Consider the following 23,729-nt stretch of genomic DNA (forward strand, 5'->3'; position numbering starts at 1 on the left):
ATTAACCTCATGTGCTGGGATAAGAACTGGCCCTAGAAATGTTTGGGTTTGTATTGATTTTATTAACTATGACAAATGCTGATCCTTCTTGCAGCAATGAGGCAAGATGCTGCCTATACTATTCTGAGGTTTTGCCTGCTGAGAAAATGTTGCAGGCTAGCATGGTAATAACCCTCCTTTTATAGCTCTTACATTGTCTTATTACTACTAATTTTGTCAGTTTCACAGTGATTCATAAATCACACAGGGAGACATTTAATCAAATAATGAGTCACACCATTTTATGCTTCCAACCTGTTATCTTTAAACAAATAATTAGAGACTCAGATAAACTTGTTGTGGTAGGACAGTCTGTATGATGCTGACAATGCACTTGCCTTTTAATATATAATGAGTCTGGCTCTACTTGCTTTTTCTGCTTATTTCATGTTTACACTGAATAAGACTTGTTTTGAACTGAGGAGAAGGTAGTGGAACTCTTGCTGCTTTGTTTTGATTGTATACTGCAAGTTTTCAAAGTAGAGCTCAGCAAAATTTGTTTGCAACCTATTTGGAGACAAAAACATGAAATGTTGATATTTTCCAGGAAGTGGATCTTCCAAAAATTTAGATTCAGAAATACATAATATTTGGAAAAAAATACATAACTGTAAGGGTAGTTAAGCACTGGAACAAATTACCTAGAGAGACTGTGGAAAATCCATCATTGGAGGATTATAAGAACAGGTTAGACAAACACCTGTCAGGGATGTCTAGATAATACTTAGTTCTGCTTCAATGCAGGGCACTGGACTAGCTGACATATCAAAGTCCCTCCCAGGCCTACATTTCTATGATTCTATAAGTCCTGTAACAGAATTGCTTCAGTTTGTCTCGTCACATTTTTCAACATTAAATTGCATTTCCTTGTTGCTTTATGGGAATTGTAGTTCTGGCCCCTTTTCTATCCTATTGGTCAAGCTCCAGGGCTGGACTACATCTTCCATAATGTACCAAGAGTCGTGTGACTCCCATGATGCATCACACAGGGAAAATGCTTTTTAGGAGATGTACTGCTAGGGAGTATGGCCCAGAGGAGAGAATGGGGACCAAACTATGACTCCCATCAGGCAATAGTTAAATGCAGTTTGATGGCTTTTTAACAAATTTGAAAGTAAATGTGTTGGGTCACTTTAAAAATGAAATATTCCAATTCAGGTTGAACTGACCCAAAATGAAATATTTCATTTAGTTATTCCTGATGGACGATCTATCTATCTATCTATAGATAGATAGATATTTTACAAAATCAAAATTGTCCTGCAGGAAATTTTTTTTTTTTTGCAGGGACTTCATTTTAGGAAATTAATTCTGATGTAAAATTCCCCAAACAGCTCTATTTAAAAGGAGCTTTTTAAAATGAAATTAAAAGAGAACACCAATATATTCTGAATGACTAAAAGAGAACACCAATATATTCATGCACAGTCATTTTTGTAAAGAAGCGGTATGGTTTTACTGAGAAAAAGAGTCTTTGAAAGAGCAAACTACAATATTTTAGTATCCAGTTTCACTGTTAATGTTAGTAAACAAAAGTTGAAGTAATTTTGAACAGATCAGAATTTTTCTCTCAAAACATTTTTGATAGAAAATGCATTTTTATGAAAAAATACATTTTTATTGCTTTCATCAGTGAAGAAATCCCAAATCCAAATATTTTAGGGTTTTTTCAACCCCTCTCCTCCCAATTCCCTCCCACCAAATAAAAATTAATTTTTTCAACAAAAATTTTCATAAAAGGCAAAAACCAAACCAACCAACCACCAAACAAACAAAAAATCAGCCAGAGATCAGCAAATTGAGGAAATACCCCTGCCCCTTCAGTCAGAACACAGTCAAACTTGGCATGAATGTAATCAAAGAATTCTATAGACTGGCTACCACCAATGACTATATTCTGCCCCTAGCACCTGATAGTCTAAATACGAGACTCTCCGGATTCATCATTCCTTTGGATCATTGTTGTCTTTTGGGATAGTGATAGAGTATCAGTGGTCTCTGAGGTAGCTAAATCAATATCATTAAGGGGTTTGTAGTTCAAGCATAGTACTTGGAGTTTTGTTCTGATACAAATGAGACAAATGTGAAGTTGTGTTCTCACCAACTTTTCTTGCTTACTTATATCAGTCACAAGATGACACTGCTATTCCAAAGGTAGTGTCCCAGAGTGTACTGAAGTTATCATATGAACAGCTGTCTCACCACTAAAACAGCAGTATTCTGAAATGGTTGTATAAATAGGTAACAATCTATCTGAAGATTGCTTTCCTGTGGGTGAAAGGAGCAACTGTCCTCTCTCATTCTACCCGTAACATGCAAAGTTGCCCAGAAGTTGAAAATTTCATGGACACGTTAGGCACTGAAAATCACTTTGATGGGTGTATTTCTAGAGGGGATTTCAGACTGATAATGAAAACTGGTTTAAAGATAATTTCAACACAATCAGATTTATGGTAGCTTTGGGCAATAAGTTAAGTCTGAAGACCCAGTGGTAACTTTTTCAGCTTTCAGCAGGGTATTTTTCCATTACCAGAGTGCACTATCACAGCTGCACCTTTCATTAAAACTGAAGCTAAGTGTCCATCACTCTTTCCATTATAAACTCAATTTTCCACAGGTTTAAAACTCAGCCATAAAAATTCAGAAAAGGCCACAAAGTCACAGGTATGAGGGAAGATTTTATTTCTGTTTTCCAGGAAATTATGTTGACCGTTTGTAAGCTTAAAAAGTGATAAAGGCTCCAGCCTGCTCCTATTGAAATCCCCCCATTGTCCCTCCTCCCAGTTCATTTCAGTGGTCTAGATTGTGGCCTTTTGCCCTAAACCTGCTATACAGCTGGATCCCCTTGTTGGAGAAGTCATGGAAAGCTTGTCATCCAAGGACAGACAGTCCTTTCTGAAGCTCCATAATGTGAAAGATGAGTAATGCAAACTAGTTTGTTTTTTTTTACTATGTAAAAAGGGAATGAAATAATGTTTGTTTGATACTGTAGTGACTGGTGCCCCATAAGTACTTATTGTAGATATTTCACATTGCAAATGGGTACCTGTGCATATACAGGCCGAATTGTATAGATTTTATCAAGGTTACTTATGACTGAATTTATGATATAGCATTATAATCATATTTTATTATATAGTGAGCACAAATTGTGTGCTCTGAACTGTACAATACATAGAACAAGATACAGGGTGAAATCCCAGCCCCCTTGAAGTCCATGGAAGATTTACCATTGACTTTAGCAGAGTCAGGATTTCACCTACAGTATCTATCCTAGGAAGTTAACAGCTTGAAAAGATAAATCAAGACACAGTGAAGCCCCCAAATCATTAGACAACCACATGGTGAAGTTGGGGCAGTAGCGGCTTTTTTGTCTGTATATATATTTAATTAGCTGTATTTATTTTTATTGTGGTTGTGTCTAGTATTACCCTGGGTGTTCTCAATCTGAAACTATTGTAACTTTTATTTTCTTATCTCCAGGTGGTTTCCGGATATAAATCGATGGGGACACAGTTCCTTTATCTGACAAATGATTGATAAAAACGAGAGTTCTTTAACCCAAAATCTTTTTTATTGAGTCTAAACCACACATCTAAAATAGCAATAATCTAACTAGAGCAGCCCAGATACGGTTACCCAAAGTTTGAGATGGTCTTGAGCGGTCAGCAACAGGTTTCTAGTGGCCAGCCTTCCTCCTAGCCACTGGGGATTTGGATGTGAGCCTCCTAACTCATAGAAAACCTCTCCGAACTTTTCCAAATTACATACTCTGACAGATTTTTCCATAGGTTGTTCAAAACAAAGCTAATAACTCATAGTAACCCCTTGAAAATTAACAATTTTTCTAACATCAGCTAGCAACCCCTTGTCATAACATCCAAGCTCAACCATTCACTATTCTGCCCATTCTCATGATTCTTCCAATTTTACTTTCCATCCTTATCAGCAAAACTGCAGCTGCAGCTATTTCATATGCTTATTCAAAAGCTCGAGTTATTTCTAACTATTTGCTGTTATCACTTCCAATTAATGGTGGCTGAGTGCACAAAATGGCTGTCAATTTCTCTTGTAATACGAGAAGCCCCCATCAAGAATCAGGCCCCCATTCTGCTAGCAAAAGATGGTCCCGATTCCAAAGAGCTTACCATCTATAAGATGAGGCAATGAATACAGGGAGAACAAAAGGTGCTAGTGAAATAGTATTATTTTGTTTAATAAGCAGTGATCACAGCACACCCTGGTGCCTAGCCATTGTCAAGTGTCAGGATTTTTTTCATTTGATTCTTTAAAAAAAAAAAACACTTCATTTTTCACATGGGTTATTATGCATGCACTTAATTTCCACTGAGTAGAGGAGCAGTTATAGTCTGTCAGGCCATTGAACCACATATAAAAGCCCACAGACTAGAAAGTCTCTAGATTTCAATATGATAGCTCATAATGGTTTCAAAAGGGCCCTTGTAAGCTACTGTGTCAACTTATTTGCAACATATGTACCTCTCCCATCATATTTTGATTGGAGATCATGAATATTATACACTGAAATCATCTAATTGAATGATCATTGCATCACGCTAACATAATGGACACTTAATCAAAGATTTTTTATACATGCTCCCTGTTTCATACTGCAGTGGATGGTAATGAGGAATGGAAATTAATTTTAAAAGATTTTTTCCCCAGAAATTGTAGAATTTGACTTATACGTGAAGGGGGAAATGAAAAATAAGTGTAACCTCTGTTTCCCATCATTATTTAGTTTGAAACATTTATTTCTGACTCTTCTGGTCCCAAAAGAAAAATTGTAGCAAAGGATTTGGTGGCTACTTCCAGAGGATAGAATTGAATTGGTTTATGGTGCCAGCAATGTCACCTCTTTTCATTTGAAAGAAGTGCTCGCACTAGATTCATTTCCTCCTCAAGTTACTGTTCTCTAACTGTAAATAAGTGAGAGAAGTTAAAAGACCCGCTTATTTTACCACGACTTAGAAACTACCAATGGAAGGAGATAGTGTGATCTTCACTACTTGTTGTAAATTGGTTTCTAGTACACTTTTAGGTGTTAGCTTTGCCTGCCTACTTTCAAATGTTACCACCTCCACTGAAAACTTCAGGGTAAGAAGAAATAACAGCAGAAAGAAATAATGCAATAGGAGTGGTATGGTATATGAATTGTGCCCTCCCTCCCAGGCCTCCCCCAAAGTTTATGCAGCTTAATGTTACTTTTACATACATACACAGTTAAGCACTTGAATACCAGTAAATATCAAAATTAAATGAAGTGTGTAAATCCCTATCTATATAGAAAATTCAGAAACCACAACTTTGCCCCCTTGGTTGATATGTATTACATGACATTTATGTATTTATTTACTTGTATTACCATAGGACCTACAAGCTCTAGTCATAGACCTATATATTATTTTGCTAGGTGCTGTACAAATGCAGAACAAAAACAAGGTCCCTGCCCCAAGGAGATTGCAACGTAAGTATAACACAAGATAATTACATGATTGAATGCTATTTTTAAGTAACAAGGAAAATGCAGCAGCACAGAACCTTAGCCCTTATCCCCTTAGTAAGAGTTATCTTCTCCCAAATTTGGGAATGTGATGGAGTATATAAACCACGCACTGGAAAGGAAGCAGTTGAGAAGCTTCTTTTGGCCCAGGCAGGTGGTCCACCCTTCCAACCTGTAAAGCATGCATGGCTTGCAGGAGGAACACAAAAGGAGAACAGACCAGCTGAATAGGAGGGCAGGCAATGGAGGTGAACTAACCTACCCTCCCAGCTCTTGAGAAGGAGCACTGCAGGAGGTCCAGCTGCTTGAGACCTCTGGCTATGGTGACTTTGCCAAACTCACAGAGAAGGGATTCATAACACTCAGAAGGTCTGAGCCTTTACCTTTGGTTTCAGTTGTTTAATGAGTTTATCCATTGGGAAAGGGGGGACTGGTAGGATGTGTTCCATGCAAGCAGCAGTATAGCAGAATTTATCTGCCTGTTGTTGGGCCCTGGCATAGAATTTGGTGGAATGGATGGCCCCAGGTTCCCCTACCAACTTCTAAGGGATGCAGAAGGTAAAAAGCCTGTCCTTGATACTGGGGGCTCTTAATAAGAGAAGACCCTGAGGCCAGAAGTGTACGGGGAGATTTTGGCAAACCAGTAAAGTGGCTGAATCACTATTGCCTGCTGCTAACAGTAGCTAAGTCAGCAGGCCGTACTAAACCACTATTGCTTATTGCTAAAAATAGTCAAGTCATCAGGCCACAAATTGGTCACGCAGCAGCCTTAGCATAACCAAGGCAGGAGGAGAGGGGGTTTTGAGTGCCACAGAAAGGGCAGCTTGATCCCGCATCCTTCCTGCTAAGAACGCTAAAATTGCTGATATATGTTGTAGCGGGGGGTCACCCGCTCCAGCCTGGAAGAGCTTAAAACAGCCCTGGCAAAGGGCTGGGGCAGGGGAAAAGCTGGACTGATTGGCAGAGCAGCCGCAGCTGGGCCACACCCCAATCAGGCCACAGCTGGCCTGCATAAAAAGGCTGTGAGCCAGAGGCCCAAGAGGAGTCTCTCTCCAGGCCTGACTGCCTGCAGAAACTCACTCACTCACTCATGCCCGTCACCCCAGTTGGGGTATGGGCCGCCAACCACAGATCTCCAGAGTCCTTTATCCTGGGCCATTTGCTCTAGCTGGTTCCAGGTATAGCCCATTTTTTTGCTATCAGCCTGAAGGTCGCGTCGCCAGGTGTTTCTTGGACGGCCTCTTTTCCGCTTGCCTTGGGGGTTCCACCGCAATGCCTGTCTAGTGATGTTGGTTGGCTGCTTGCGTAGTGTGTGTCCTATCCAACCCCACCTTCTCCTTCTAATTTCTTCCTCTGCTGGAAGTTGATGGGTCCTCTCCAAGAGGTAGATGTTGCTGATGGTGTCTGGCCAGCGGATCTGGAGAATCCTTCTAAGGCAACTATTTATGAAGGTCTGGATCCTCCTGGTGGTTGTTTTAATTATCCTCCAGGTTTCAGCTCCATACAATAAGACTGATTTCACGTTGGAATTGAACAGTCTAATCTTTGTTGCCAAAGACAGCTCTCTAGAGCTCCAGATGTTCTTGAGCTGTAAGAAAGCTGCTCTTGCCTTACCAATCCTTGCTTTGATGTCTGCATCCATGCCACCCTGTTGGTCGATGATACTGCCTAGGTAGGTGAAGGACTGCACTTCTTCCAGAGGGATTCCATTCAGTGTGACTGGGTCATTACTGATGGAGTTAATCTTGAGGATCTTGGTCTTGTCCTTGTGGATGTTGAGGCCAACCTGTGATGACATGGCTGCCACTACGTTGGTCTTCTCTTGCATCTGCTGTTTGCGATGCGAAAGGAGTGCAAGGTCATCGGCAAAATCCATGTCATCAAGCTGGGTCCACAACGTCCACTGGATTCCGTTCCTACGCTCATAAGTGGATGTCTTCATAATCCAATCAATGACAAGGAGAAAGAGAAATGGTGACAACAAGCATCCTTGTCTGACTCCGGTTCGCACCTGGAAGCTGTTTGTAAGCTGCCCTCCATGGATCACTCTACAGTGTATGCCATCATATAAGTTCTTAATCAGGTTGACCACCTTTGCTGGGATGCCATAGTGCCGAAGGAGCTTCCAGAGAGTCTCTCGATCCACGCTATCGAATGCTTTTTCATAGTCAACAAAGTTGATGTACAATGAGGAGTTCCACTCCATAGACTGCTCGACTATGATGCGAAGCGTTGCTATCTGGTCCGTGCATGATCTATTTTGCCGGAAACCTGCTTGCTCATCTCGTAGCTGTGGGTCAACGGCATCCTTCATTCTCTCTAAGAGAACTCGGTTGAAGACCTTCCCTGGCACCGACAGAAGTGTGATTCCTCTGTAGTTGGCACAATTGCTGAGGTCTCCTTTCTTGGGGATTTTAATAAGATATCCCTCTTTCCAGTCTGCTGGAATCACTTCTTCTTCCCATATCTTCTCAAAGAGGGGGTACAGCATTTCCACTGAAACATCCATATCTACTTTCAGGGCCTCTGCTGGAATATCGTCAGGTCCAGCCGCCTTCCTATTCTTCATCATAGTGATGGCTTTTCTGATCTCATCTCTGGTTGGTCTATCACAATTGATTGGAAGGTCTTCATTGGCTGGGTCAATGTCTGGTGGATTTAATGGTGCTGGTCTATTCAGGAGTTCCTCAAAGTGCTCCGCCCATCTATTCATCTGTTGTTCTATTTCTGTTATAGACTTTCCCTGCTTGTCTTTGACGGGATGCTCTGGTTTGCTGAACTTTCCAGACAGTCGCTTGGTGATGTCATACAGCTGTTTCATATTACCGTTGTATGCTGCCTGCTCCGCTTCTGCTGCCAGTCCATACACATAATCTCTCTTATCCTTCCTAATATTCCTCTTCACTGCTCTATGGGCTTCAGCATACTCTTTTTGCGCTTTAGCCTTTGCTGCTCTAGTCCTGCTGTTATTAACTACTGCCTTCTTCTTCTTTCTATCTTCTATCTTAGTCAAGGTCTCTGCTGTGATCCACTCTTTCTGCTGATATTTCTTAATTCCAAGCACTTCCTGGCATGCTGACCTAAGTGTCTCTCTCACTTTCTGCCATCTGTTGGATACACTGTCTTCCTCTTCCTCAGACCGATCCTGTAGTACTGAAAACTTATTCTTCAGCATCAGTCCAAAATCTTCCTTGATCTTATGATCCTTCAAAAGGCTAACGTTGAACTTCACTCTTCTATCTGACGCGTCTATCCAGTTCTTCTTCAGCTTCAGCTTCAATCTGGCCACCACTAAGTGATGGTCGGACGCTACGTCTGCTCCTCTTCTAACTCTAACGTCCTGCAAAGATCTTCTGAACTTCTTGCTAATACAGACATGATCAATCTGGTTTTCTATCATGCCTGCTGGCGATACCCAGGTACTCTTGTGGATCCGCTTGTGAGGAAAGATGCTACCTCCTATGACCAAGTTGTTAAGTGCACACAGATCCACAAATCTCTCTCCATTCTCACTCATCTCTCCCAGAGCGTGGGTCCCCATGACTTGTTCATATCCTGTGTTGTCAGGTCCAATTTTGGCATTAAAATCTCCCATAAGGATGGTAATGTCTTTGTCTGGGAGAATCTCTAATATTTTCTGAAGTCTATTGTAAAAATAGTCTTTGTCCCCCTCTTCACTGTCATTGGTTGGAGCATAGCACTGTACAACATTCATCTTAATCCTCTTCATTTTAGTTCTGAAGGATGCTGTGATGATCCTGGAACCATGTGCCTCCCAACCAATCAGTGCCCTCTGTGCCTGCTTGGACAACATGAAGCCTACTCCCTGTGTGTGGGGTGCGTCACTCTCTTCATGTCCGGAATACAACAACAGCTCTCCTGTCAACAGTCGTCTTTGTCCAGCTTGTGTCCATCTTGTCTCGCTAATGCCTAGTAGGGTCAAGTTGTTGCTCCTCATCTCTGCTGCGACCTGTGCCATCTTTCTTGACTCGTACATGGTCCTCACGTTCCATGTACCAATGGTAATCCTCCTGGTTGCAAGAAGGGTAATCAGCTTAGTGGCTTCCTCACGACTTTCACCACCCAGCGTCATGCGTCTTCGAGTCGAAGACCCTTCTTTTTCCAGGCTAAAAGTCTCTGTTATCTCTATTGTTGGCGTTTCTATAGCAGGTTGATTTTTTACAGGGTGGAGTTGCTAGCCCCACGCCCAACCCTCCTCCTTTATCCTGACTTGGGACAGGCAGATGGCCCCAAAGGACCTCTCTGGTGGAGCCTGCAGAAAGGGCACTGGAAATGAGGCAGGGCAGGGCAAGGCAGGGCCGAGCCGAGCCGAGGAAAGGCCAGGGGAGCTCCAGGCTGGCAACTCCCCAGGCTGCAGGGCCTGGTCCAAGGCCCATAATGGTACTGGCAGGCAGAAGAAGGCAGCAGGTCTGAACCCCCTTGCCTATGATGAGTAGCTTTTACATTGCAGTCTGCACCAGGGAGTGGGGGCTTGGTGATTACTGGTAGTAGCCCATAACTGAGGCAAGGTGGGGATAGAGGGTTGGGTGGGTTCCCCTGGGTGGGAAGACCCTGAGACTGCAGGGGTATTGCCAGTGGGCAGCCCCAGGGTAAAGGGGCACCAGGGTCTGGGAGAGACATGGGGCCAGCTACAAGTGGGACACCGGCCTGCAGCGGGTGCTCCGGAGGCTGAAAGAGCTAATTCCCAGAGACAACCAGCAGGAGGCGCTGTCTATAATATACAGGATGTTTGTCTATAATATACCCCGAGGAATGTGTCTGTCAGGGTCCCAAGGCATGGACACTCTGGAAAAAAAAATCTGGTTAATAGATGATCATAAGGAAACCTCTTGCTTGACTTTTAAAAACTGCTTGTTTAGCAAATTTTCTTTAAGGGATATGTCATTGTATTACTAATGTATAAATAAGGGGGAAAAGTTTGAGGTAGATGGACTCTTCGGGAGGGTTTCTTCAGGGACGCTCCCTCTGGACGCATCTTGGGGGTTCCCACTGGCAGATGGAAGTTTGGCCAATGGAAGCTTGTTGCTGTGCCACTCGAGAGCCACACTCAGCTTCGGTAATTATTGAGGGTTGGGGGTATTTTACTAACCTGTTGCGGACATGTGTGAGTGCTTGAGACTAAATAAAGTTTAGCTTTAAGTAAAAGCACTCTTCTGTTGTCCTGTTTGTGCCAGCCATCTATTGGTCGGACGGCTGTGTCTCCCAATATTTATTTCCTGACACCACCTAGCACACAGTAAAAGTTGTCAAGAGCATTGGGTTAAAAGAAGCCTGGGTAACTGAAGGAGCAAGACCTCAGAACCTCAAACCACGGGAGACCTGGAGCCGTTCACGTGACCATAGAGCTATTGTTTGCCAGACTCTTTATATTCCCCGAAAGAGGGAGACATAAATACGTGACCTGGGTGGAAGGCTGAGTGATTAGAGCAGGCAGACCATCACAAGGCTGTAGTGGTGGTTGGTAGGGTATGCAGGGAAGAGGAGAGCTTTTGAATTTGAAACATTTTTAAAGGACCAAGAATAGTCTTGCACGGCAATGGAACTTTCTTAGGAAAAACAATCATTTTATTGTGGTTAAGGCTTCGGATTGGGACTTGGAAGTTCTGGATTTGAATTCTCATTTTGCCACTGATTTCCTGTCTGTCCTTGAACAAGCAACTTAATCTTTCTCTAATTAAGTTTCCCATCTTTAAATGTTGATAATCCTTTCTCCCACAGGTTCTCTCACTTTTTTTATTTAGACTGTCAACTCATCAGGGCAGGGACTGTACACATTTGTATAATACCTAACACAGTGAGACCACTATCTTGTTTGGGGCATTTAGGAACTTGTAGAATAATAATAACCAATACAGTTATATTAATATGTAACATAATATTTAAATGTTAATTTTACATTAAATATTTCAGCCTTCCTTTATGGGGCATATTGTCTTCCCACTGCCAAACTGGAATAACAGTGCTGGTTTCTGGGGCAGGAATCTCAGGGCTTCAGACTGCATTTTCCTTACGTTTTAATTTTCTTGCTCATATGGGAATTTCATTCCAACCCATAATGTTATTAAGTGTTTGATTGTTACACATATAGATATTACTTTGTTAATGAAAATCTTAGACAAGAATGGCAGCAGGAAGACATGCAATGGTGGGTTACATATGGATTTGTTCATAACCTCACAGAAGTAACTCTTTTTCCACTCTAGTGTTGAGTTGACATTTCGAGTTGAGGTTTTTTGTTTTTTTTTCCCCAGTGGACCTTGTGATGCTTTCATCATTCTTAGTTTTCCTTTATGATTTCTTTATTTCCTGAGTGGCAAAGTGCAGGGGTGAACTATTAGAACACAAAAGCAGTTCTGTTGGTCTATCTAAACTTTTCAAATCTTCTGTCTGTGTTTTATGCTTGTGATTTATTAAAATATTGACTTTGATAGTCCATCAGGCACCATATGTGCATTCCAAAGAAACCTTGATTAATGTCTTAGCTCTTCAAGCAAAACAAACACTTCCAAGCTTTGACCTAATGTTGCTATTAATTTATTTAATCCATCCTGCCCATTTTAAAACCCAGCTGAGATTTGTTAAGGGTTTATAAAATCCCTGGCTATATTAGGAGTTGTCTTTTGTGCCATGGTTATCTAAGAGCAGAGCATAACTACTGTGGTGATATTCAGGTTGTTGCTGTGGGAAGAACAAGGTTTGCTTAAGGGTGAAGATAAATTATTCTCTTGGGCCAGGAAATGGCTGATTCCTGTTCCTGACATTGTTCATATCAGATACTACTGTTAGAAAGACAACAGCAAAGCCCGTGTTTGAAGAAAAAGAGGATGCTGAGTTGGAGAACCTTTATTTTCCCCCCAAATGTTTGTCTTAAAAGAGCTCTAGCAAATAAATAGCTTGGGTGTAATATACAATGTCTATCAAGAAAGACCTCTCCTAATATCTGGCAAGGCCCATGCATTAAATATGGTGTAAGGGTTGACTCTGTGAAGTGCTAAGTGGCTCCTGTGAATTCCTGGGGGTCAGGAAATACAAATTCCTTCCAAATGGCATGAGTATAACTTTTTGTAACCTGAATACATATAATATGTTTGAGGATATGAAATAAAAATCAGTCTCCCTTGTGATATGTCACACCTTAATCATAACTCCCAATAATTCAACTGGCAGATGAGGAGGGAGTTTACCACATTATATTATCAGGCTTTTAATGATTAATTTTAGCCTCACATTTAAGATCTTCTAATTAATTAGTGGTCAGTAATTTATATTCATGGTGTGAATGAATTAAGTAACATGCTAAAAATTTTCATGGAAAGGAAAGAGAAGGTTATATATAATGATTTATAAAGGTATTTTTCCCCTCACAGAAAATTTTGAATTTTTAGCAGGAATTCAAATTCAGCTGAAAACCAAAATAATTTGGTATATGAATACTCATTTTTTGACAAATTCAGTTTTCTGTGCAGAGCAGACATTTGTCACAAAAAAGCTTAATCAACAACCCGATTTTCCTCATAAAACAGTTTCAATGGAAATTTTTGATCAAACTTGTGTTATTTAATATACTGAATTGTGCAAATTATTTCATTGATTAAAGTCTGCTTCAAATTTCACCTAGCCAGACTTTCTCTGAATCAGAATCTGTGATAAGTTGTGGAAGATTTTACAGCATTTAGCCAGGAGTAAACCTGAAGCAGGATTATTTTAGCAATTGTGCTAAAAAGTAATGAAATGAATGTTCATTTCCCAATGTGAAGATGTACTTTTCACAACTCCCACTAGAATTAATGGCATTTAGACAAGTACAACTTGCAGTGTGTCAATATGATGACAGACTGTAAAGAATATTTTGTCTCTCCGGTTCATGTTGTCTTTTACAATCTGTTTGTCTGAAGTATATGTACCCAAGTCTATTTACATAGCTCATATGGTAGCAGATGTTCAGAGGAGAAGCTTCAATATTTATCTTTGTATCTCCCATGAAGGAAGCCCGTGTACAACATTAACAGAACTTATCCTCTAGCCCAATCTTTAGATTGTGTATTAATTATATTGATTACTTAAGAATCCCAGTTATCACTTTGAGAGTAGACAGGTTCTTGTCCCAAGATCAGGCCCAGTATTATTTAAATTATTATATTGTTGGGAACCCCGATATGCACAGTTGCAACACTCACACTGTAAGAACTATTTTATATTTATATAGTTTATTAATACATTTAGCACAGTCACAAACACCCCAGCTCAGTAAGGTAGATAGAGATACTACAGAATGTATATTTGCACATCCATATACTTGGATCCCTTGTAGAACAACTTGAAGTGTTACCATCTTCCTCATTACCTTCCTCATCATGACCCATGGCCATTATTCTGGCATCTCTCAAGGACTACATCTCCTTCTCCTACCCTTGGGCTGGATGCTACTTTTATAATATGTTATGCTGACACCATTATGTTTGATGCATATTCATTAGGGAATTTCTCCCCTTTTCCTTATTTGTATTTCCTCACCTTACTAATGTTGGAGTGTCTTTTTCCTATAGGTTAGTATATCAATGATCTCAACTTATTATCATATATGTCAATTCGTTACCAGGGTTCTTTTGTGATTAGGTATCACATTTGTTGTTTTTGTCCTAGCTGGTTATTTCAGTTCTTTCCAAGTTGTGGTGTATCTCTTAGGTTTAAAGGGGTATGAACTTAGGAAAGCCCCTATGCCAACCTGCTTTAATGCATCCTCCATGTTAAAGGTCACAGCCATATATGGTTTAGCTCATCACCATCTATCTAGTTGAAAGGTCCCAAACATATGTATGCTAACTTTGCCTTAGCTCAATGCACAGATGTGGCCGGCAGGTCCCTTGTGTTATAGCCAAAATATATTGTAATATAAACCTAATATAATAAAACAAATAATCAAACTCATAAGAAACGTATATGAAAAGATATATAGGCAAGGAGGCTAGCCTTAGATGTATCTCATGTACCTGTTATGTATGTCAGTTCATTGCCAGAACACTTCTGTGGCTGACTCATGTACCTTAAACTTCCCCTTAAAACTCTATTTTCAGCTCCCCAAAAACATGGGGTTTTCTGTTGGGCTGTTTATCTGTTCAAAGTTCATAGGCATCAAGCCTTATGCTAAACTTGCTGAAGCTAATGTTTTACAGGATACAGGCCTGTAGATTTCTTGCATTGCTGCAGAATATAATGCAAAGCAGATGTGGCAAATGGCCAACGCTATTGTGGTGGGTCCCGCACTTTTTCTTGGTGTGGTGGGTCAGAGTGCTGCCCCTTATCTCTATTCTTGGGCATTGTGGGCTCCACTAGTGCCCCAGTAGAAGGATATAATGGAAGTTCTTGCTCTCTAGAATAGATGTAGAGCAATACCACCAAAGTTTCTCATATCACTAGGGGCTTGTCTAGATGAGAAAGTATCACCAGCTGAACAAAAGGTGTAAATTTAAACTTATTTTAGCATTCAGTACAAATTCCTCCCAGAAACTTGTGGGCATGTACTTGGCATAGCACAGCCATGCTGCTGCTACCTATGCTACTATGGCTACATTGTTATTTATATTAGTGCTAGCTTAACGAAAGTTATCAAAAGTATGTGTATCTGAGCAGGAGACTCACATCCCTAGCTCTAGTAGAGACATAGCCTTATGTCAATTTGAGTGGCTTTTTTTTTTGGTTTAGGTAAATCGACAAGGAACAGGTTTAAGCTGAACCATGATAAGTATCCAACTAGAGGGTTGCATTGGTATAACTAAATCAGTTGTTAAGCTATTAAATCAGTACAGCTCTACCTGGTACCCTGGTCTTGAGAAAAATTTACTCTTTTGATTGCTGTATTTTCTTATTATACCCTGCCAGCCATAACCTCCAGTGTTGAGATGAGAGGGTACAGTAGTTGCAGCTTTTACCCTGGTATTTCTTCCTGATGCCAGTGATCTGTTTCTGTTGCATTGATGCGGATATGGAAACAATAACTGCTTTTTATTCTTTTTTTTCCCTTCTGTCTGCTCTGGAGTTTTCTACAGCACTCCAAGGGTTTTACCTTTGAATCTGATGATATGATTAATTCATACTTTGTCCTAGAACAGATTGTCGCTAAACCTGAATACCGATAGTAACCTCTTAGCCAAGCCCTGCTCTGCATGAATCTTGCACTTCTGGTGTGTAACGATTTTGCAGGAATATCATATGGAGCTTTCAGGAATATGATGGTGATGCTTTATCTCAATATTCTTGCACCATAGAATCTGCGAAGTACTGTGAATTCTTCAAATTTTACTGAAGGATGATTCTTTATGGGAAGTCTGCCACTCTGAAATTACTGAGGAGGGACACTGCAGTTGACATGCTGAAGCTCCTAAAAGTGGATAATTATTATGATATTATTTCACTCTTAGCTAAAATATCTGATGTTTATGCTCTTCAGTGTAGTTAAGCTAATACCATAGCCTCATCACTGTGCAGTTTTTACTTTTGTTCTCATGCGTCATAACACAGTGGGCTATGAGTGGTGCCAAGTGTACTCTCAAAATAATGTTACAGTCCTCCAATCTAAATTACGATATACTCCTTTTGCAGAGATCTCTCAAACAGCCACAGCGATCACTGCTGCTTTGGGGATGAGAATTTTTCACTTAGTTATAAGAATGTGCTACTTCTCTCTGCTTACACACAGGACTTCAACAAGTCACCAGAATTATCAAAGTAGGGAATTGTCTATCAGGTCTGATAGAAGTGAGCTTGATTTTGTTAATGTGAAAACTGTTTCAGACTTTGCTAAAACTGAAGTTGTCTGCAGAGTTCAGAACCACACTCTTAAGAAAATTGAAGGGAAAATAGAAGAAACAGATGAGGTTATGCTGAAAGAACTTAAAATTCCAACATCCTCGTGAACCAGCAGAATCTACAGATTTGATTAGCAAAACATATGGCATTTTCAAGGAAGGTCTGACAAGCAAACGAAGCATTTTTGACTGAATAATTCAAGAGACACTAAATAACTTGCAAAACCTCTGAGTATATTTCAAAGTACAAAATCTTAGTTCATGTATAATCTGTTAGGGAAGAGCAGTTTGTCAAATCCCATGAATACAGCATCCTGTGGGAGAATGTTTTGTGTCTTTGTCAAGTTAAGTGATCTAACGAATGCAGTGCTGGATAGAAGATTTTCCCAGGAGCATAGAACATGATAGTCCCTTCTCTTTGGAGAAACATACTGCTAACTTCAGTTCATTAGCATCCAACCACAAGATGATGTCTTTCCTTCCATGATGATAGGAGCTCTTTCCAGAAATGTTGCTTATATAGCCCATGCTAAGTGTGGATCTTCTTTTCCGTCTGGTGGTTGGACCACAGTGGTTGTTTAATGAGTCAGCTACAGCTGTTAGCTAGGGTGCCAAGTCCTCTTGCTCAAGTGGTTTGGGTTTATACAGTTACCTTTGAAGTGCTCTGTTTAAAACATGCTATTGGCCAAAGTTGGGACCCTCAAACTTTACTCTTCTCAGACTGAGCATTGCTTTAGTCCTTCACTATTGCCCAGAGTTTTAGATTTACCCATTTATCCTAATTTTAACCCTGTATGCCTTTGTCCTGCAAAAAATTATTCACATGCTTAACTTTGCTTACTGTGAGCAGTCCCTTTGAAGGGACTGGGGCTACATACCACACACAAACATAAGCAAGTGCATAAATCTTTGCAGTATTGAGGCCATAATTTATGGGTTAGATCCCCACCTATGTCAGAAGACATGTTTAGTGAGTCTTTAAATTATAGACGTCTTGTTAGCTCTACTCAGAAAAATGCTTGTTTGAAGAAGTAATCAATACTTTAGAAATTGGCAGAATTTTTGGAGTAACAGTTTTGCAAGAATGAAGTGATTTTGATCTGTTTCCAGAATATTAAAAACAAATGTTAAAAACCACACTCTTTCATAGTAAGGCTAATGTGTCATTCTGTTATGCCAATAATTTCCTAAAAACATATTTATCCCACTCTCCATTTAGGCATGTATTGTCTGATCTATTGATTGTGTATTAAATATATTGATCATGTACGCATTCTCAATTAACACTCAAGGGTCATCATCTTGGCACCTACCAAGGGTTACATCTCCCATGGCACACAGGCTGGGATAAAACTTTTATAATGCATTACACTGACACCACTGTGCCTAATGCATATTCAGTAAGGGTTTGTTCCCTTTTCCTTGTTTGTATTTCTTCACCCTACTAATGTTGGAGTACACTTCTCCCACAGTTTACAAGTTCGTTTACCTCAAGCTTATTAGCATATATGTCAATTAGTTACCATGCACTCTTTTGGTCAGACATCTGCTGATGTTCCTAACTTAAAATATCCCAAGCCTGTCTAAACTAAGCTCTTGTAGTTACCTGGCAGCAGTTTAGTCATTATAGCATTCTATCCTGTGATATTTGATGATTGCTTAGGCTAAGGCTCGGTCTACATTAGCGTAACCCTTCTGCCCATCTAAGTTGGCAGCAACAAGGGCCAGGTTCTGTATCTAGGGGTTCCATTTCAATAACGCAATGCAAAACCGGCTCGAGCCCCCACCCAGTGACCTGGGACAATTACAACACCACCCCCTGGGTGCCTCTAAGAGGCAATACTTCCCCTCTCACAAGCACGGAGTCTGAGTGTAACAGAAAGTGTTTAACAACATGAGGTACATGACATCAGCATTAAATTGGAAAAACACCACAAACAGGATTCATAACACAAACCATGAGCAAAAAACCCACCCCAGCAAATTGGGCTGTGTCCTTTCCCTTTGGTTCTTGAATCCAGCAACCCAAAAATCACCCAGAGTCCCCAAAGTCTCTTGGGTCCAGCAACCACCAAAAGTCCAACAGACCCCAAAGTCTCTGTCCCTAGCCAGTGCAGCCCCAGAGTAAAAGGGCGGGGCACGCAGGGTGTTAAGGGGCACCTTATGTGATCCGAGGCCGGCTGGCTATCTCGCCATGGGGTTCCGCCAGAGCCTTCACCACAAGCCAGTCCACTTCCTGCCATCCCACAAACTGCTCCGCTCTACAAGCTGCTCCGCTCCGCTCACTGACCTATGAGCCGCTCCAGCCATCCCCGCAAACAGCTCCGCTCGCCATTCCTTGGGCCGCTCCTCCAGTCATCCCCACAAATTGCTCCGCCAGCTGCTTAGCAATATAGCTTCAGGCTCCCCCACTAGTTAACACAGTACTCAGTGATCTCAGCTCTTAATAACTTCAGCTCTTTTGTGATTTCAGCTCTTAGCAATTTCAGCTCATAGTAGGGGAGCCCCAGTGCTAGTGCACCATTGGCCCAAAGTGAATTCAGCTCAGCAGCCTGTAACTAGACTCCTAATGGAATCAAAGTTAGCTCTGACATTCAACAGTGGAGAGAGGAGGTAGTGCAATATGTGTTTCAAACCCTCGGAGGGGACCCATATTATCAGGTACAAATACCTGTCCCCATCCTCTCTCAATTCACTGGGTTTTGTAATACATGCCCCTTGTCAAGCAAGTGCTACTAAGGAAATGGTGAAGGACTCACTCAGTCCTTCTGTCATACAACAGTTCCACTGGCCTTGATTCACAGAATCAGGGTAACAAAACTTTATTCTTCCTGCCCCAATAACAGAGAAAACTGAGGATCCCACACCAGCCAAAGTAACCACTTTGAGTTGCTGTTGTTTCATGCCAGGTGGGTGGGTGTGCCTATGCAAACAAGATCAGCCCCTGGAGTTCTTTTCCACACTCGCCATAATTCACCACCAGATGTCAGGGTAGAGCTCATCCTGACTCTGCTTACATCAGCAACTTATGTCAGTATAACTACATTGCTCAGGGTCAACCTGGGTTAGCCCTAAAAGACATTCAGTGCTGACAGATTACTATATCTCTGTCATCTTTTGGAATCATAGACTGTAACTCATTTGTGTATATATCTTGCCTGCTTTAACCTGTAAATAAGTTTCATATCTTTTTCCTGGTCAATAAATCCTTCGTGAGTTTACTATAGGGTTGGCTATGCAGTTATAGTGACCTACCTAGGTTGATGGGAGGGCTTCTCCTGTCAACATAGCTACAGCCTGTCTGGGAGGTGGAGTACCTATGTTGATGGGAGAAGCCCTCCCATTGGTGTAGGTAGGGTCTTCACTGAAGCACTAAAGTGGTGCAGCAGCATTGGTGCAGCTGTACCGCTCCAGAATTTTAAGTGTAGACAAGCCCTAAAACTTTTGGGCCTTATGCCTTGTTTAGCTAAGCTCTTGTCTTACAGGCCAGGTGGGTTCATTACATTACAGTCTTATCTTGAACCTTTGCCTTAACTAGCAAATACCTGTACCTGTAGGCTACACAGTGTTTTCTTGAGTGGAAATGCATATGCTTATGTATTAAAATTATAGATCACCAGGACCATTATAGTGGTGGATATTTTTCAAATATGATTGTCTGCTAAAGTACATTCATTTAGCAGAATGTTATATACAGGGCCAGATTAACCTTTTGTGGGCCCGGCGCCAAACACATTTGTAGGCCCCCATGGAGGCAATTGTGCATGGCGCCCGGAGGTCAGTCCCTGGAGTGAGGGGCCAGCCAAAGGCAATGGGGCATGGCATGGCAGGGGTGGCCCTGTTCCGCCCAATGCAAGGGCACTATTTACAAATCAGCAGTTGCTAGGAGCATAGTGGCCTGCCTGGCCCTGTGCTGCCAGCATGCCCCTTCCCCTTTTGGGTAGGTCTATGCCACACCACACAGCCCCCAATGCCCCATGACTCCCTATGGCCAGCACCCCCCAGACCCACCCACAAATGCACAGTGCCCACAGCCCCACCACAACTGCCCAGCATCCCCCACAGAACCCTTAGGGCCCCAACACACACAGATCCTCCCCACCCCTTCACAGCCCAGCACACACACCTCCACATACTCCCCCACAGACCCACTCCCCCAAGCCCTGCCTCCCAGCCGCACTCACCAGCTGGGAGGTGACTGTCTGCTTGGCTGAGCTGGCAGCGCTACCAGGGCTGGTCCCAAGGCCAGGAATTGCTCTGGCCCCTCGGGAGTGGTACGATCAGCCAGGCCAGGACCTGCCCCCGCCAAGATCCCTCAAGATGCACTTGCCTGGAGGAGCCCAGCCAAGTCCTCCACACTGTTCCCCGCCACACACACACCAGCTGAGACTGACCAGGCTTTTGCACCAGTCCCAGACAACTCAGCTCCGGGGAGACAGGTGGGGCTCCACAGGTGGTGGGAAGCAGAGATTGTCCTGAGCCAGAGGTGCACTGAGGTCTGGCCAGGGGGCTGAGAGGAGCAGGGGGGTGGGACCAGGGGGCAGAGAGGAGCCCTTGGCCAGCCGGTGGGCAGACTGAGACGAGCAAGTGGTGGGCAGGGGGAGTCAGAGGGGTCTCAGGGAGCCGTGCAAACAGAGCAGGCCGTGGCCTCTTCTGGGCATGGGCCCAGCTCCATGGAGCCACTGGAGCCATTGTAAACCTGGCACTGAGAATATATAGATATAGTCAGGCTGTTAAAGATAATTGGAATTTGCACCTGCTTAAATCTCAGTTGAATTTAACCTCTAGAAGTGTTGGGATGGTTTGGACATAAGCTACCTGTCCACATTATAAGTTATCTTATACCTCAGAAGCAACTGGTACAGGCAACTGTAGGAGATGGGATACTGCACTAGATGGACCACTGGCAATGAGGGAAATTCTTCTCTTCTTATATAGAGAAAATGTTTTGCAGTCTCTAAATCACCATGTAATCAAGTCAACCTGTCATGCTGGTAGACCAGGTGCCAGCTCTTGCCAAGGCTGTAAAGCTGAGTACTGAAAAATTCATAGCTGGAAACCAGACCAACTAACCTGTATGTTAGTATTGTTCAAGATAGGTGTTAGACTTGTAAGGATGTATTTAGTGTTTAGATCGTATAAAATACTTGTAAGTTGCTGTGTGTATTAATCTTACTTGTAAAGTCTGTATCCGATGCTATAAGGTAGTATTAAGTTTTGCTTTATAACTGTAAAAATTCCTGCTCTGAACCTGTCAACCCAAGCAAGGGGAATGCTTCCCCCACCCATCAAGAAAGACTCTAAAAAATAAGTGGCCCATTGTGAAACATCACACTACAAAGACTGGGTTGATGGTCATCTTATACTCATAAAGGTGCTACATGTGAAAAAGCTCATCCCATGAGCTTGAATTCTGGAAGAAGAATTTTCTTGTCAGTTATCATTATTTCCATCTCTTTGCTGTTTGGACTCTCACAGGGCTGTAGCTAGGAAACAAAAGCAGAGATACCCAGGGTCAACCTGGATTAGCCCTAAAAGACATTCAGTGCTGACAGTTTACTACATCTGTCACCTTTTGGAACCATAGACTGTAACTCATTTGTATATATATCTTGCCTACTTTAACCTGTAAATAAGTCTCATTTCTTTTTCCTAGTCAATAAATCCTTAGTGAGTTTACTATGGGGTTGTCTTTAGTGTGAGATCAAAGATACGAATTGACCTGGGGTAAGTGATTGGTCTCTTGGGACTGGGATCAACCTGAATATTTTGTGATCTTTGGTGTAAATGACCATTTATCACTAAGTCCAGCTTGCCTGGGTGGCAAGATAGACTGGAATGTTCAAGAAGACTTTCTGTGACTCCAAGGTAAGACTGCTATAGTGCTTTAGGAGTTCACATATGTTACTGGGTTGGTGAAATCTAATTATAGAACATACTACCAGTTTGGGGTGTCTTGCCTGCTTTTTGACAGTCTGCCCTGAGTTTGGCACTCAGTCATGAACCACTCCAGCCAGTATGACACATCCCCCTCCCCTCTTCCCAAATGCTGTAAAGGGGATTTGGCTTGGCTTGTATTTCATTTTAACTTTTTGCATTTGAAATGTAAAAACCTGAACATAGTTTACAGGATAGGCTTTAAGGCTGCTGTTGTAAAATAACGATTGTGTGGTCATTTCCCCCGGTCTAGGAAGACATGTTGTATTGAAAATATAATTCACTCCAAAAACACCACTGAAAATGTATATTTCCTGTATCCTTAAGGGTTCATGGAGCTCCTGATATGCACACACTATTCGGAATATGAGTGTTGTATGAACCCCACAAGGGGGGAAGTAAATAAATTTGAAGTAAATTAATCTAAAGCTGACAACTAGGAAATTAATTTGAATAGAGCCCAGCAATATGCACATAGCAATCTAAGTACTGCATTACTTAAAATGAGTATGCAAAATCTCACATTTTCTCTGTTGTTAACAGTAATTGGAGACTGCGGTACACAGAGTGAGCTGCCATCAATCTCTCGCTTTCTTATTTTCTATTGCAAGGCACTAGGAGATTAGCTCTAATGTAAGGTGAATGCCAAACTACTTTGTTAAGGAGAAGCGGGGGTTGCATTTTCTATTGTACTATTTAAAGCACAGCCTTTGCTTCCACATTTCATTTGTTATTAACGCAGGTGGCCAAGTACCTTACCACCACTGGCTCTGGATCACACAAGACAAGCCTTCTGAGACTAACAACATATTTTACCTTGAGCGTCTTTTATGCGTTTTCTTGAACCTCCATTACTAGAGTAATTTGCTACCCAGTGAAAGGAAGGAGAATAACTTCTGCTCATTCACATGGCTAATAATAATTGTTATATTCACAAGTATTGAACCCACTGTTAGTCTCCGTTCAGTGGCTAAAGGGTTCCCATTTGGGATGCAGTTAAAATAAAATGCCCTTGCTTCCCCAAATCATTATTTGGGTAAAAGCAAAGTATAGTTGTGAAATGTTTTAAAGGGGAATCTAGTACAATACAGGTTGAAGAGAAGAACATGACAACTACTAAAAACAGAGTTTTACACATTTTGGTCCCTAGTCATCAATATTATACTCAGGTGTGTGTTTCTTCTGTACTTCTACTATGTGTATTTATAATCTAGCATGATGGAAACATCTACAAGAGCATAGTGATGCCAGGGTAATGTTTGGCCATATGGCTACTTGAGCACAACTTGTAACTGTGAGAGACTAAGAAAGCATCTTTTGACAATACAAAGTATAATGGCACAAATCCTATGTATGGTTGATATTATGTATCTGGTTTAGGGTTTTATATTGCCTCCCATCAC

This window comes from Malaclemys terrapin, chromosome 2 (genome assembly GCF_027887155.1).
Source record: "Malaclemys terrapin pileata isolate rMalTer1 chromosome 2, rMalTer1.hap1, whole genome shotgun sequence".
In the NCBI taxonomy this organism is placed as follows: Eukaryota; Metazoa; Chordata; order Testudines; family Emydidae; genus Malaclemys; species Malaclemys terrapin.